Consider the following 11,151-nt stretch of genomic DNA (forward strand, 5'->3'; position numbering starts at 1 on the left):
TTTACTCAGAAGAGTGAAGGATATTAAAAGAATATTTAGATGAGAAATCCTTATGTCCATCCATCCAACAGTTTAAATATTCCTTGCATACTTTACAGATTCTGATTTACTGCGAACTAGAAGGTGGCATTCTGCTGTAGGTCGACAATCCTGTGCAACATTTATAACTGTCACTCATTTTTTCATACCAATCCTTTTTTAATTTGTCCTGATAAATTTCTCCTGTTTTCACAAAGCACTCTTGTTAATGATTGGAATGGTCTTATGTATGTTGACTATTTCCAAAGCCTTTAGTTGCTATCTTGTATACCAGTAATTTGCATTATAAACAAATAAAGGCCTAAACAACAACCAGTGAATATTGTTCTGAAACTCAGGTGCTTGCTAGAACTCTCTTTCTTGATATGTAATGCTTTTTCTGTTTGCTTGCAATATATACTTAGAAATAGACATTGAATGAGCATGTTGCAAATGCCATTCTGAAAAATCCTAAGGATTTGGGATTCTGGATTGACTGGAAAAATGTAACATGCCTTTGGACATCCTTTGGCTATAGCAGTATTCTGTCCCTACGTGTTGGGAATAAATAAGAGGTGTGATGTGCTAAATTTATTGAACTAATCTATACAAATATCACAGCTTTTGCAATGAAATACAGTGGCAAAGTAAATGATCTTTAGTGCTATATACTGGTGATTGTTGATACTAGTAGTGGCGTATGAACAATTGGTGTCAGTAATTAATAATGAATAACAAACAGCAATTAATTTCTGGTGGCAATCGATGATTCATCCATGACTTATTGCTGGACTGTGGTCAGTAATTGCTCGAAACTGATTCACAAATGATCAGTGGAAACATTCTGGTAGGGTGCTTCAGTGATAGATGGTTGTTGCCATACACTGACTGATTGTCAGTGAGTATCACTGTACCACTGCCAGGGATAATTAGTGATTGTTGTTGACTTTCAGTAGACTGTGCAAAATACCTGCTAATAAGCATGAGTAAACAGGGTAGAAGACCAAACCTCAAAAGGGCAGAAAAGCAGCCATGGCCCAGTTGTCTCCTTTGTGGAGGTCTCTGTCAAGCAATGCCAGGCTTCCTGCTGAGGACATTAGGAGTAGGAGTCAAGAAGTGTGGGGAGGCATGGGGGAGTGGAAGGGGGGCATCTTCCTCAAAAACAAAACAAAAAACTCAACAAAAATTCTTCACCCTAAACATCCTATTTTCTGTTGGCCACAAGAGCAGCAAATCTCCTGTTGTTGAGAGCCAGTTTCTGCCTCTTTCCTTTGCCCTTTTCATGTGCTCATTTCAGGGTGACAAACTTCAAATTTTGCTGTGCTGCTAAGAAGTCTTGAGCTGGATCTGCATGATATAATTTCATAGAATCATAGAATAGTTTGGGTTGGAAGGGACCTTTAAAGGTCATCTAGTACAACCCCCCTACCATGGGCAGGAATATCTTCAACTAGACCAGGTTGCTCAGATCCCCTCCAATCTGGTCTTGAACACTTCCAGGGATGGGGCATCTACCACCTCTCTGGGCAACCTGTGCCAGTGTTTCACCACCCTCATGGTAAAAAATTTTTTTTCTTATATCTAGTCTGAACCTACCCTCTTTTAGTTTAAAACCATTACCCCTTGTCCTATTGCTATGGGCCCTACTAAAACGTCTGTCCTTGTTTTTCTTATAAGCCCCCTTTAAGTACTGAAAGGCTGCAATAAGGTCTTCCCAGAGCCTTCTCTTCTCCAGGCTGAACAACCCCAACTTTTTCATCCTTTTCTCATAAGAGAGGTGTTCCATCCCTCTGATCATTTTTGTGGCCCTCCTCGGGACCCACTCGAGCAGGTCCATGTCCTTCTGATGTTGGTGCCCTCAGACCAGGACACAGCACTGCAGGGGTGGGGTCTCAAGAGAGGGGAGTAGAGGGGGAGAATCCCCTCCCTCGCCCTGCTGCCCACACTGCTCTGGATGCAGCCCAGGGTACAGTTGGCTTTCTGGGCTGTGAGCACACATTGCTGGTTCATGTTCAGCTTTTCATCCACAAGTACCCCCAAATCCTTCTCCACAGGGCTGCTCTCAATCCCTTCATCCCCCAGCCCATATCGATACTGGGGTTTGCCTTGGCCCAGGTGCAGGACCTTGCCTTGTTGAACCTCATGAGGTACACATGGGCCCACTCCTTGAGCTTGTCCAAGTCCCTCTGGATGGCATTCTGTCCCTCAGGCATGCCAACTGCACCACTCAGCTTGCTGTTGTCTGCAAATCTGCTGAGGGTGTACTTGATCCCACCATCTATGTCATTGAGGAAGATATTAAACAGTACTGGTCTCTAAGGGACACCACTTGTCACTGATCTCCATCCAGACATTTAGCCACTGACCAGTACTCTCTGGATGCAACCATCCAGCCAATTCCTTATCCACCAAACACTCCACCCATCAAATCCATATCTCTCGAATTTAGAGAGAAGGATGTTGCGGAGGACCATGTCAGAGATCTTACAATAATCCAGATAGATGACATCTGTAGCTCTTCCCTTGTCCACTGATGTAGTCACTCCATCACAGAAGATCACTAGGTTGGTCAGGCAGGATTTGCCCTTGGTGAAGCCATGCTGGCTGTCTCAGATCACCTCTCTGTCCTCCCTGTAGTCCATGTAGTCAAGTAAAAGTAATTTTTAGGGTTAAATAACAATGATGAAATCGCTGATTATCTTTCCATTTATGGAAGTGATGCAGACAGCCTTAGATTTTTGGGGAAAACTCCAAAAAAATTTGGAGCCAGATTTAAAAAAGAATTGAGGAACCAACTCTTGTTTCTTCCTACTTAAACTGTTAGTACTGCTTGGAGCATGCTTTGATCAGGGACAGGTGCTGCCTGCTGACCAGCTGTTAAAACATTGTGCCTGCATGTTATTGGCACAACCAAAAGCTACAACCAAGAGGTAGGAAGGGGGTGGGCTGAGGTCTTATACCAGTGAGACTCCAAATGAAAACTCACTATGACAGCAGTAGCAGGGCTTGCAAGTGTGAGGCCATGAGAATAGCAGTGGGAGAACAACAGAGGGAAAGATGCCAGAGAGGCTCTGGAAAACCACTGCTGCAGCAGCTGAGGTGAGAGGCTTCAGAGCTGCAAGTGAAAGGCAAGCTACAGAACTGCAAATAGATCACCATCTACCATTATAAAAACAAAGACACCTAAGCCACTGTGAAAAATGTTTTGGGTTTTAAGACTATCTCTTCATTGTGACTGCTTATTGACTCTGAGCAGCCAAAACACACTTGACTGACCAGCATTTGAGGACAAGGTACCATTCAAATTATTCTTCTTGTCCTTGATTGCCTGAGTGCATATCCCATAGTTCTTTGAGATTTCTGAGGGCTTTTTTTTTCTCCCAGCTGTTTTGAACTTGCCTGTCAGCAGGGAAAATATTTGGAAAGGCATTGGAAGTATATCAGAATTTCAAGGGTATTTTGCATGCTCCTTTACTCTAGAGCAGGTAGATAACAGCTAAAGTTAAAAATAAACAACAAAGACCCACTCTCTAATCCTTGTGCATATCTGACAAACCATCTAGAGATTAAAGTACTTTCAAACCTGAATATTGGGATGACTTGGGCTGAAATCCAGGAAAAGTTGAAAATAAGATCAGCAGAGAAGATATACCTTAAGTCACTTCTTAAATGGAACATATGTCAAAGTGCTGAACTCAAAATAGAATTTATATAGGATTTAGGCAACTAAGTCCAAGAGTCTGAATCCACAGAGCCTGCCTAACAGCTTAAGTGCCTAAGAGCTTGTTGATTTCTTGGTTTTCACCAATAAAGTTGTTTTTTCAAATAGTTTGATTTTTCAAAAAGAGACCCGGTGGCTCAGGGATCCTATTTTCAATTTCCAATTGAGAACATGTTATCCTGTTGATCTTCCTTTTGAGGGAAGGGAAGCCCTCTTAGGGTTCCAAGTGCATTACTTTGACACTTCCTAGTAGAACGTGTGATGAAACCTACACATACAGCAGGAGAATGAGAAGCTGAACACTGCACTTGTAAGGATGCAGTCACAAAATCAAGGCAAAGATTTGATTATTCACAGCCCACAATCTGTTGCCCACAGGCTTAGAAGGACAGAATGGGGCTAGCTGGCTTCTATAGATATTTTGTTTCTCAGTGAATCCATTAGTGTTCAGACCACTAAAATGTAGACAATAACTTTTCTGTCATTCTGTTGTTTGAGGAGAAATAATCACTAGTGACAGGCTGTAGTTTGCAATTTATGAATACAGAACTTTTGAGATACAGTTTCAAGCATTTCACTTCTTGTAACCAGCACATACAGAAGAATGTAGCTACATCGCAAAGTTGTATTTGTGTGCAAACATCCATGATTCTCAGTTCAAAGAAACAACAGAACCTCTTTGCATGGTCCAAAACAACCTGAACTGCCACATAATCATATCTATCGAAATGGTTGTGCTACTTTTTTGGTAAAGGAAGATTATTCTTTGAGAAGTTCTGAACTAGCAGCTACATTTGTTTTGAGGATATCATCATCTGAATGTCCTCCCTGGAAAAATTCTCAAGACCCAGAGGAGAAAATCAGATGTGGACAGGAATTGTGTTAAAAATATTTATGTAAAACTCTTAGCCTATCTCCAGTTGATGTCAGGCCAGATGTGGGAGCTGGGAAGTTTCCAGGCTGAAGTTACACTGCAGATAAAGAGTAACTTAGAAATAATTTAATAGTCTTTATTTTAATAAGGGCCTTATTTTCATGTTTAGAATATGGTTTGTTTTGACCTTCCCTATCATTGTCAAGTGTCTCATCTCATTTTGTCATTTTCATCCTAACAAACTTTTCACACTTTGCCTACGCTTTTTACTCAATCTGGATTGCACATGTTAAAAACTGGTTAGGAGAGTTTACAGAAGGAAAACATGAGTAGGAAAGTAAGTTCCAAAGAGTGTGAAGGATATAGGTTCATAGATAGAAGTTATGGGAAATTTGCAGGATCAAAGTGCAGAGAGGTAAAAATTGTGAAACTGTGTGCAGGAGGAAAGGAAGCAGATCACTATCAGACTTGGAAGCGTAACAGTTGGACTGCAAACCAAACAAGGACATCAGCATTATCTGCCCTGTCTCCTTTGCCTGAGTAGTTTCACAGCTCCATTGGATCAAATGTTGTTTCTGTTCAAGAAGTTGTAATTATCTCCCTCCACAGAGACTGAATCCCATAAGACCAGAGTGTCATACTACTAAAAGGCAGTGGGAATTTTGCCTTTCTCTGACCCTTCAGCTGCCTTAATACTCTAGCATCTCATTAAAATCTATAATCTGATAAATATCAAGAATATCAACAGGTATTTTCATCTTTTACCACTCACCTTCCCCAGTGTAGGGAGTGGCGCTCGGAAGATCTCGCGATGTATGGAGGGAATAGCTGTAGCCCCCCCTTGTTACGATGTAAGATGATGGATAGGCTTGTAACTCTAAGGGCACACCCACGAAGGAGGTGCTTGGCGAATGTATATAGGTAAGATACACAGTTTAATAAACGGACATTTTGTATCCACCACATTGGTGTTTGTGCTGATGTCCCCGAGAAGGTCTTAACTTCCTGCAGTATTAGTCTCTGCGATCTGAGCGCCACTAACACGTGGAGAGGCAGGTTTAAAGAGGCAGAGCTAATCACGACACTGCAGTATTAGTCCCTGCGACCTGAGCGCCACTGACATGTGGAGAGGCAGGTTTAATGAGACAGAGCTAACTGCAACACCCCAGCTACTCTCCTCAGTCACTTTAGGTTAATTTTAGCTATGATTTTGGAGCAAGTCCTGTCTTCGGTTTCTACCTAGTATAGTTGGTGACTATGTCTTTATTACATTTAGATCCATTACACACCTATGGTAACAGGACATTGCCTGTGTTCAGAGGAACACAGGAGAAACAAGCTTTACTTTTTTTTCCCTTTGAACTTTAACAGTGTACCCACTTTGAGAAGACCACATTGTTTTGTATGCTTCAGATAAAGAAGTGATGGCATAAAACATCTCTGATGCATCATTGCCATTTTACTTAACACCTTTTTCTTCCTTTGTGCTCTACCTCCACATAATTAACTTATTTTTACAGATTGATTTGTGTGAATTTTACATTTTACAGCATCTAGGATTTATTGTTATTTTGATTGAAAAAGCTTTCACCTCTTCTGTTGTCCTGAAAATTCTTGGTTTTAAGGATCATTGTACTCATATTTACTGCCCTTATCAAGGGATATCTCCTGTGATTGGATCCCTTTCTGATCGATTTAATATCTGTTCAACTTCTTTGGCATGATTTTTAAGTATCTTAGAATATGCCAGCTAGATCCTCTAAGCAATATTGCTACCTCTTTATTTAAAATAGTAAACCCATAGGAAAATATTTTTGAGCATTTTGATTTAAAATAAACCAAGAAGGATAATTTACAAAACAATCTCTGGAGGTGCATAAGCAAAATTTATTAATGATAACCACAGCAGACTACAAAACTCCAGTACAAATATTTGCACTTCTTCACAGCCACTTATCTGATCTCTGCCAAATGCTGACAGATTTTAAAGACAATCTCATTAAGTATTAATCAAGCTTGAAAGATGCAGCTGAGTAACAGCATACTAAAGAGACATCCATCTCCAAAGACAACTGCACACTCCAAATACTCAGCCTCCCATTGCCCTGAAAAATGTTTAAAATCTGTTTCAATCCCATGCTGTTTCCTTGAATCTTTTTTGCATCTCTTTCTGATGTATTTTCCCAAAGCTTCAAATATCCCACCCCCTGTGAAATGATTAAATTCACAGAACAGGGCTTCTGTCTCAATGGTTTCACTTCACTTAATAAGAACAGTAGCAGAATAAACCAGCCGGATGTGTTTTATTTAAACATTTCTCAATCCCTGTGTACAACACTGATCACATTTCCACCTACACATTCTTTTTCTCCCATGATAGCACACATCTTTATTCTTGTTGTGCTTCCATAGCCTCCCTTCTTCATTCTTAATTTTGTGGGGTTTTTTCCATAGCATCTATTAGACTGGGGACAACCTTATGTAAGCTCTGCTGCTACATAAGCTTTTCTTCAAGTCCCTGTTTAATATTTTTCCACGATGTCTTCTCACATTATTTCCAGTGATTTCACCCCAACTCATGTTGCGTCTGTAATATTGCCTGACTTTCTCTAGGACCAGTCCTGTTTGCAAAACAATCAGCAGGTGCTACTTTATTCCATTACCGGCTGTATTATCTCTATCAGATTGTTACCAAAGACTGCACTAGTGGCAGCCTTCTGTGCTGCTCCCTCAGGCTCTGTCTGGGCCCATATCCCACAAAGATCAGTTGCCAGTATCCATCTTGAGAGACTTTGGCCTGCTTGAATGCCTTCATGGCGCAGGATGGCTCTTCTGCTTTGCATATGTTGACACCTGAGTGCACTGACATGATTTTTGCCATCATTTCCCCACAGCTGACTGAAAGTCCAGATGCTATTTCCTTTGAGAGAGCATAATCATTGAAAGATATGGCACAGGCCACTAGTTAGGATTTTGTGTGTGTGTAGGTGGAATAGAATTTGGTCAGGAGAAAAAATCTATTATAAAGCTTGGTCATGGAAAGAGCTCAGATTCGCTGCTGTTGTAAAAACACCTTTCCTCAGCCTCAGATTCACATGGCCTGTAGGTAGTGAACAGGTCCTTACATTTATCCAGGAAAACTTCCTTGGGCACAAGGCAGGGGAATTCATTATGTGTTTTTGTCCATCATGAAATACTCTGAAACAACACATTTGGAGGGCACCCAGTCATTCACTAGCAGGACTCTACAGGAAGGAAGAAATACACAACATCTAGAGGGGCCTCTCCAGTCACAGTCCTCTAGAGAAGCCCCTGGTTTAACCATGCAAACATGTCAATAGCATTTGGTTATGAAACTATACCCAGCCTGACCAAAAAAGTGAAGTAACTCTACACCCTTCTGGACTGGCCTGGAAAACAATATGTGAATGCTATCGGTGCAAGCATCTCAGGGTAGGATGTGGACAGAGATGTGTTCCTGAGATATTCCAAGTCAACCTATTTCTGGCTCACCTAGCTTTCTAGATGTACTTCGGGTCCTGGTCCACAAAGCTCTCCTTTGGTATGAAAGACTGGCCTAGCTGTCTAATTGAATCACAGGCAGAAGCTATGCCAGGTTTTGCTTCTGAAATATTACTGTGCCATCCTTGGGTGATTCAATCTGTTCTGATTTGTATTTGTGCGTGTACCAGACTCTGGCCTGAATGTAAAATTTCTTCTATGTGAGTATGTGCTCCATCTTGTCACTCAGCAAGGTGTCGACCTTGCAAATGTCGTGGAGTGAGAGCACAGAGGGAGGAGCAGATGGGCAGAGAATGGATGGGATTGAGCACTATGGAAGAACAGCCATGTGTCAAAAGAAATGATTCCTAGCCAAAGACTGGCTCCTGTTTATTTTTTCTACCTATGCACCTCTGTGTCTGTGCCGATCTTCTGATGTCTACTCAAAAAAACATGCAGCTGGCTGGTAACCTTTCCTAGCTGGCAGAAGAGAGGAGCCAAATGTGCAGACAGTGCAATCTGAGGTTGCCTAAGGGAAAAATGGTATCAGATGCAAGCTAGTGTGCTACAGGGAGAGCATGGGTGCTACAGCTCTGCTGGCATGATGCTCTGATTGACTTATTATTTGTGGCTTGTACAGTGATGTGGGAGGGGGGAATTGCTGCACATATTGTGCAGCTATGTTGGTGAAAGTCTTGTGGAACAAATTAACTTAATTGAGACTGTGCTGTGTGGGGCACTTCTGAAGGTGGATTATTCAGATTGCCCTGTAATTAGAGGCTTGGCCAAATCTGAAATTCTGAACTTCTGGCTCTGATACATGCCTCTATAGGGACTACATGAAGGGTAAAGAATTGTATAAAGTGAATAAGGCTGCCTGTTTCACTGATTTCAGTAGGATTACTATGAAATTAAATTATGTCTGGGCATAAGTAGTAAGACCAGTAAGTATATATGTTTATACACTTATCACACTTCTTACAAATCCTTAAAGTAATATATAAACAGTGAATAGTACACAATTCTTAATTCTAGATGGCTAGGAATTACAACACCTGGGAAAGAAAAGAGAGATTGGACCATCTGATTTAGAAATCTGCAACAGTAGCTTGGACGTTGAAGGCCAAAGTTAGAAATAGGTGCACTGGATTCTCACACAAAGTGTGTATTGTGAGAACATGAAGAGGTCAGTGCTCATTCCAGGTGAGTTACTGTGTGCATGCACTTAGTCTTCCTGAAGCTGTCCTTCTCTTGCATGTGCTCCTCTGCTGTATTTCAGTGGTGCCATTTTGCTATTGGGATGAATATATGTATATCTCAGGGACAAAATACCAATATTCATTATCTGATGAGATGGTTGTACCACCAGGGTTAGTATTGTTGAACATTTTCCACCATAATGCATAAGTTTAACTGATGATCACTGTAGTTCAGGCTGAAAGCTTTCATTTTAGTTTCTATCCCAGACTGATGTGTGGTTTATAAAGCCTGAGTGGGGAATGTTGCAATTGATTTTTAAAAGAAAGACTTGTTGGGAAGAGCCGGTTTACTTGTGGGAATGGTTTTCAGAAAGGCTTGCTCAAAACTCTGTTTTTCTGTGCTTTCTCCACGACTGCCTATTCATGCACTGTTTTGCTGTCCATTTTTCAGGGTTAGTTCGTAGAGGATAACAGCTTACTAAATCTGACCCCCAGTGGAATTGTTCAAAAAGTGGTTTCAGACCTCCAGAGGCAAAATGTCCTATTCTGGTTCTAGTAAGAATCAGCATTACTTTAGCAGAATATGATTTTTCTGCACTAGAAACATACCTGCATTGTAAAACCAGCAAAAACATATGTTTCCTCAAACCAGAGTGGAGTTAATAATAGGCTTGTTGTGGAATCATAATCCACAGAAAATATTTGCTACTTCTTGTTCATATGAAAAAGCATAAAGGCAGTATTTAAATCACTGAAAGCCAAGAAGAGATGCTTTAGAATAAGAATGTAAGGCATTGCTAGTTTATTTTAACAGTATTAGGGAGCTTTTAAATTTTACTCGTCTTTCACAAGACAGAAAATGTGAAAAGTTAGTCTAAGAATAAATAGATTTAAAAAAAATAATTAAAGCAGATCTCACCACATTTCCTCTCATACATACTCTGGGAGAGAGATCAGTATTTGCTTTAATTACCATCACCAAAGTAATTACTCCCTTTGTCAAGGTCAATTAAAAGTAATTTAATAACACTGTCCCGGCACCTTTAAAGGATTCACCAGTGTTTCTCAACCTGTTTCAGATGGTGGGTCCCAGTTATAGTCCAGCCTACAAATTTATCAGCTTTAATGTATTTGATAGGTAAATCAATATAGAGAGGAAAAGTTAAAGACTGAATCTTAGATACTTGAAGCTCATTTCAACCATTTTTTGATCTGCTCTTAAATCTAATTTTTTTTAATCCAAAAATTCTTGTTTAGTTGTTGCCTAATCCTGAGAAACCTGCAGTTCTTTAGGAGCCTTCTCATTGAGACTAAAAGCTCTCTAGGGACTTGAAGCTGTGCTTCCGTGCATGTTAAGACTGTCCACAGCCTGAGCACCTATTTTTTTTTTGTAAGTCTTGCAGAGATCCGAAAAATGAAGGAGAGAAGAAATGTACCTGCAGTGGACGCAATGCAACAGGTGTGATCTACTAGCTCTGCCTCAGGGAGACTAAAGCCCATGACTTCAGAAAGTGCCCTACCTGATGTACTAAAGACTATTCATATGGCTGAAGGCAAGATGCACTCCTCCTCATCCTCAAGACATGTCTTGGTGTGGAGCTTCATTTTAAGATTATGGGGAGCAGAAGAAAAGAACAAGAGGGCATGTGCTCAGCCTAGTCGCTAGCATGATCCCTCACCTAGATGGGTAGGAGTGTTGGGATCTTACTGCCAAACTTCTGTATTTTATATTAGCCAGTCAGTGCATAAACATGTAAATAGCACTTGGGCAGTGAACCTGAACACTCATCTCCCTGGAACGTATCCCAGCTACTGGTCTCCAACATGTTGAATTCCTG

Source organism: Strix uralensis, chromosome 4, assembly GCF_047716275.1.
Source record: "Strix uralensis isolate ZFMK-TIS-50842 chromosome 4, bStrUra1, whole genome shotgun sequence".
In the NCBI taxonomy this organism is placed as follows: Eukaryota; Metazoa; Chordata; class Aves; order Strigiformes; family Strigidae; genus Strix; species Strix uralensis.